Genomic DNA, 6850 nt, shown 5'->3' on the forward strand with positions numbered 1-6850 from the left:
TATCGCACATTTGATCAAAACTAGCAAAGTACTGTGTGCGGCTATGTTATTTCTTATAATTAAAATACCGATTCGCATTCTCTCATAAAATCACATTGCTTTTTGAAAATCAAATATTACATATATAAAATACAACAGTTGTCTTGAATTCATTGACAGAGAATACTTAAATCTCTTCACTGTGGTGAACCAATTCAAAAAATGCATTAAGGAAAATATAATTACCATAAAATATCAATCATGGCAATGATATTATTGGGAACAGTTACAGAATTTATCAATCGTGTTCAAAACAAATGAAAAAATTGTTTAATAACTAGTACTCTTGAGATCCATTACATTTGAGAATTGAAGCACATAACTTAAAAGCAAGCATAATTCAAAGGATTGTGGAAAAAGAAACCTTGTACAAAATTTTCCTTGAGTTTTAACAGGTTATGAATTACCACTCAAGAAGTCTTCCATCTTAACTACGTGAATTGGTTAAATTATCATTAGCATTTTTTTAGATAATATTCTCTTTCGTTTAGGGGCCGCGATGGATCAGTGGTAGAGCGTTCGATCCCAGCCCCAGCCGAGTAAACTATGTTGTGGACAAACCCTGTGTGCGTGGGTTTCCTCGGGGTTATCCCGTTTAATCCCACTTTCTTCATTCCGTCATTTCATTCATTACTCATCATCATCGTCTCCTTTAGCCTAAGCGGCATATCTGTGGGAGGTAAAACTCAAAGATTTCATTTTCATTTCTATTTCCTGTTTCCTTCAGTTATCAAACAGTCCTTTACTTTCATGAAATTTTCATAGCAATAATCAGAATTCACTATTTTATAAAGAGATATACGTGTTCTCTTAAAATCTATTAAACAATACTTAATCTTGTTATTACAAAGTTTGGTTACCAATAACATATATGTTATCATTGTGTGAGGTTTCATTTAATTTCTCCATCTCAGCTTGTTCAGAAGACAATTTGGATCCCTAAAATAAACAAAAAACAAAATAAAAAAAATAAAAATAAAATATCATATATTATTTAAAGATTCTAATTCCTATTTGGAATTTTATGTAATTAAAACAGTTTTATAGGTATTGGTCTTCTTTTCCTTTGATAACTACTTTTGATTTTTTTAATGCAATCTATAGGAGAGCCCACCCTGAACACACTAAACTTGAATCAGTACCTAGCTGCGAGTGTGGATGTACTGTGCAATGTAGTGTAGAAAGTTGTCATTTGTCGAAATATTAATAAATTCAATGTAGATCTAAAGAGGATGTCAACGCTGAGATTATTAGTTTCACAATCAGTAACGAAGTGGCCAATGAACAAAATATCATACAACATAAAACAAATACCGAAGTTTTAGAAGCAGAAAAACTTTAAAACATAGATCTAATATAGAATAGGACAAAGTGAATTATTATTAAAACATGAAACTAAGAATTCAAAACTAAGGTACTAATAAAGGTAAGATAATTATAACAAAGTTATTAAAATTAGTAAAAGTAATGAGACGAAGGAGATAAACATTTAAAGACGCATCGAGAAAGATAACAATATTTCAATTACAAGAACAAAATCAAGAAATAGGAATATCCTCCAAAACTTTTCTAAGGCTGTTAACAGTTTAAAATGTTCTCTGACGACTAAGTATTCCCAACATTTAATAAACACATGGCGAGTAATCAGTGAGACGATATAATCATCACAACAAGGATGGTTAATGTCACACACCAAGCAAGAATTTTTTTTGGACGGTCTAATACGACATCCGTTCTTTTCTAATGGAAGCTCCTGTGTATTAGGCCTCACGTTAAATTGTAGGTCAACTGTCCCATCTATAGCTTTTCTGTTGAAAGAAATGCAAAGTTTCAATCAAACCAACGAAGCGACATCTGCCAATTGTACAACATACTTTTAATAGGCTAGAGCGTTGAATGAGATTGAAGCAAAGAAGGGAATAATTCAATACAACATCTACTCGTACCAACACGACATGCCTAGCTGAAGTGCCAAATGTTTTTTTTTCGAATGACAGCATGTTCTGGCAACCAAAATACAATAATGGCACAACATGTTTTAGCTAACGGCATCCTATAAGAATGTTTTTTCAAAAGCGTGATTATGAAAGACATTCAGTATCTTACCATAATATTTAGTGGGTTGGTGCAAGAGATGAGAGTTACGTGATTTGTCAGGGGCAAGCTGTTTAAGTACACCAGTGAATAGTGGAAACAGACGATGTTGAATCATTCTGAGCTCTTCTTGTTAGTAACGAAGGCAGAGCCAACAGGAGTCTCATCCTAGGAACCATACGTACACGAAATATTAATTTTGGGGTGCTGTTTTAGTAACACTCCTAACTTGTGCTGGTATTTTTGGAAACATATGTGTTTCATAAGTGATGACAATCAAAGGTCAAATCTTTTGCATTGGACAGTCTCCCAAGAATGCCGATATAACAAAATACATGTCACTGTATCTTGTCTCTAGTATCCACTCTGTAAGTTTTATTAACTGGTTCCAGTGAATAACCGGCTAAGTCGGGAAAAGTAAATTTTATAGGAGAGCAGTTTAAAGGTAAATTCTACACGCCTGGATAATTTTGACGTAACCGAATGCTATAACTTCCTCAATTTTATGAATTCACCTTAGCCGATTCTACACAATGTATACTTGTAAAATCTCAATTTTCGAGAAAAGTCAACTTAGCCGGTTATTCAATGGAACCAGTCAATTGAAATTGAGGAGATATTTTTGTAGTTTACGCTGGCACGAAATATATGCAATATTAAAGTTGGAAAGAGGACTTTTCGCCCCCTCCCTAAGCAACACGGTTGCCTATATAATAAAATATGTGTCTCTTTATTTTGTCTCTAGTGTCCAATGTGTAAGTTTCATTGAAATTGGAGATGTATTTTTGTAGTTTTCGCTGCCACAAAAAAACGCAAATAGAAGGAGGATGATTTTACCCCTCTAAATCACAGGACTGTATAAAAAAATGAGGGCTCTTGGTTTTGTCTTTATTGTCCATGTATAAATTTTTATAAAATCGGAGACGTATTTGTGTGGTTTTCGCTGCCACCAAATAGGTGCAATATTGCATTTGGATTAAAAATTTCTCTCCTTATATCTCACGGTTGCCGATGTAAGAAAATAAGGTTCTCTTTATTTTCAGTATCCTGTGTATAAGTTTCATTAAACTCGATGATGTATTTGTATAGTTTTGCTGTCATATAAAAGATGCAATACTGAATTTAGAGGGAATTCCCGTTAAACCCAATGGATGCCAATATAACAAAATGTGGGCATCTTTGATTTGTCTGTAGTATGCACTGTATAAATTAAATAAAATTTGATGTATGTTATCTCGGTACCTTGCTTCGTAAGATTATATACAGTGTTACCATTTATTTATCTTCATACATACTTGTAACATTTTCAGTACAAAACACTGAAACTTTGCAATATGAAATTATCAGTAGATAGAAATTGTTTGAATACTCTGTGCTACCACAAGGATAACAGTTTCGCCAACCCAACATAAAATTATACAATATTATTTTTTCAAATTACAGTACGTCACGTTGTTACATATTTAAAATCTACATATAACAATAACACATACAATAACAAACATAGTTTGCAGTGCTGCAAACTAAGGACGCTATAGTATTACAAAGATAAAAGCATCTAAATTTTGGACGGTTCACAACAGTAGTACCAGAAATGAGTCAGACGAAGTCATGCACATCACACATATCTTAACGACAAATACTGCAATCATCATATGACGAATTTTGAAGAAGAGAAATGAAGTTACAGGGAATAAAAAAATGTCTTTTACCGAAGAACTATATTTTGAAAAATGTTTAGACAAATACCACATCAAATTACATACTTGGTTTTCAAGATTATAATATTGTAGTTTTTTAATGTTTCGAATCATTCGGGAGACATGAAACAATTGTAAATTTGAAAATACTGCTTAAATGATGCATTTGAAGGAACCTTTTAAAACAATTTTTTATTTACTTTACTTCTATTACCTAGTGTTAATAGATTTTGGTAGGTGTACTAAAAAAACGTTCTTGGTATTCCATAATTTTAGACAGTGTTACAAACTTTAACAGTTTTTACCATGTCTTCATAACGATTTTAAACATCAAATTGCTGTAAATATCTTTCTAATTCTCACTTCAAATTATAACGCTCTATGCAGTTGAACAACGGACTTAACTATGCAGTTCTTTCAAATAAAGTCTTTAGTAAAAATCTAATTTTCGATCTCTTGTGACTTTGTTCGTATTCATTCAAAATCAGTCGTATTATGATTATAGCGTGTAGTCTTAATATTAGATTTTATTTCGTATCACATCCAATTTTTAATTTAGTTGTATGAATTTTTGAAACAGAAAATACGGAACTAAGTACGCTTGCAAATAAGTATATGTGAAGAATTGGATCATATTGTAAACACTACGTTATAGAATGACGTCTGTGAGTTCACCTTAGATGCAAATTTACAGCTTCACTTACATAACTAACTAAATCATTTACATAAAGCTGGCATAGAGTCATTTCTTTAACAAAATAGGCATAACAAAAGGACTTATATTTTCTTTGAGTATGGGCCGCTCTTCGCTCGCTTCATCTTCTTGCTACGCGATTGTTTCGATTGTTGGATAAGGCACGTTTCTGTTTCACGATAGGTATTGATTCCAGTCAGGCATGAGTGAGCTTGCGGTGAATAATTCGGAGTTACAAGTTTTGAAATGTGTAAATGTAGTTCTCGCACGTCACCTTTTTTTAATACCACAATAACTAATGGAAAATAGTTTGCATTCGTGAAATGGTCTTGGAGTGTATAATAATAATAATAATAATAATAATAATAATAATAATAATAATAATAATAATAATAATAATAATAATAATAATAATAATAATAATAATAATGATAATAATAATAAAAAATAGTGATCGTAGTCTGGATACGAATTCCTTCAGATATGGAAGTTTTAACATACTTTAATTTCGATTTCTGTGTAAACTTAGTGTGATATGCAAGATCTCGTGTCGAAAAGGGATGTTCGAGTTACGAAACTGATGAAGGGGAATTAGAGTGGGCCTGTGAATTGAGACAAAGACTTAAAAATTGATTTTCTTAAATTGTTTCAGATTTGAATTTTCAGTGGTTTCAATTATTTTCTAACTCGTGTATGTTCAGTGATTTTTAAATTTTTTCCCACAAACAGCATAAAATATAATAATACATTATACACACATCGAATAATTGATATTGCACTTCTTGAACAACACGCTAAAGCAATAGAGGTTAATATTATATTGGAGATATTTCCCGTATATCAACTAAGGAGATGTGGCCTGTTTCACTGCTCTGCAGGCTCACTAATTGTCGTCTACTGATGAAAATGATCGTCTAAGTTTGGTTGCATCTGTACAGGTGTTTGTGATACTCCGAAAACACAGGACCCACCTACGGTGTTATAGAAGTCATGGGGACTACTTTTGCTGTTTAATGTACATGTACCTTATTAATTATGAGAAATAGCTCACAATATTAGGTAAACCGAGGTCCATTTGCTTCAACATAGAGAATAGGAATGAGCTAGTACAAAAATCACTAAAGACAACTCGAATGTCCTAGTGATGAAAAGCGTGAAGTTCTTTAATAAAAGATGCATTAGCAATGCAATCATTGTCAAAAATAGACCGAATTAGAGAGCAATATAATCATAAAAAATCAGTCAAAAATAAACAAGCAGGATGAAAAGTAGTGGTTTTAAAGATTTCATGGTTTTTAAATTATTCCTTGTTAAAAAATGTAAATAAAACAGTAGACATAAAGAGGTCAAAACGGTGCAGGCACCGAATTACATGGAGTGATCATCCACTTGCAACACTCTCTCTAGCTAGTCCACCAGCGATATTTGAAACTGAAGGGCAGTCAAACAACAGTCATATAGGACTGTGATCTAATAAATTACCTATGGAGATGTTTATCCAGCTCCACTTTCTTCTCGCGTTGAGGAGCCGCTTCTTGAAGGGAGCGAAAGATTATAATTTGCTAAAATTTATTATACAAATATGAGAATTAATTTAAAAATATAGATTTGAAAATTGTATTCTAAATATAAATAGAATGATATTCATACCTTTGACTGGAAATTATCGTCTTGACAGCTACGTTTCCAGTTTTTGAGGAAAAGTCTTCTAGTTAATGGTGACAGAAGTTTTGGGTCAATCTGGTTACGTGGGCCTATTACGAAGCTTGAAACTAGTCCTACAATAATAACAGTTAATGCTCCTATCATGGTGTAATACAAGTATGAAATTCGATAAAGGCCGAATACAGAGTTGCTGAAATATAAATGCAAACAATAGATTATGAATTTTCTTTCCAAAAATTAATTAGGATTAACATATTAACAATACAATTCTAGGACATATATTTTAATTATTAATCCATTTCTGTCTAGAATCAATCCACGTTCTGTAGAAAACTATGAGGATCAATATAAGCATGATAGTAAATATAGAATTAAAAAAATATATAAATTAGAAGTTTCTACAACATAAACATAGACTTACAATCATTCATTTTATGATTTCTTTGGCAAACAAGAACTTCCACTGTACGTTATTTCATCAAGAACTTCAAAACTTACCTACTAATTTGAAGACAGTTTACTTATTAGACAACAAAGTTATTCTTGTTACTTGTATTCAAATTACTTTCTTTCTCATGATGTTATTGAATGAAAGTAAAATGATAATTGTAACTAGTGACATACACACATGTTTAAGATATCTGGACACTAATCCATA

At 31.9% G+C, this 6850-nt stretch overlaps 1 long non-coding RNA gene across 1 annotated transcript; it reads right to left on the reverse strand.

Moving 5' to 3' along the window:
- Positions 1 to 874: 874 nt before the first annotated feature.
- On the reverse strand, positions 875 to 6361 carry LOC145669288 (uncharacterized). The gene is made up of 2 exons (XR_014128183.1): positions 6178 to 6361; positions 875 to 978 (listed from the first exon to the last, which is right to left on the reverse strand). It is a non-coding gene; the product is annotated as an uncharacterized LOC145669288 (long non-coding RNA).
- Positions 6362 to 6850: the final 489 nt, after the last annotated feature.

The sequence above is a fragment of the Thermobia domestica genome, chromosome 13, assembly GCF_964235325.1.
Source record: "Thermobia domestica chromosome 13, izTheDome1.hap1.1, whole genome shotgun sequence".
Classification (NCBI taxonomy): domain Eukaryota; kingdom Metazoa; phylum Arthropoda; class Insecta; order Zygentoma; family Lepismatidae; genus Thermobia; species Thermobia domestica.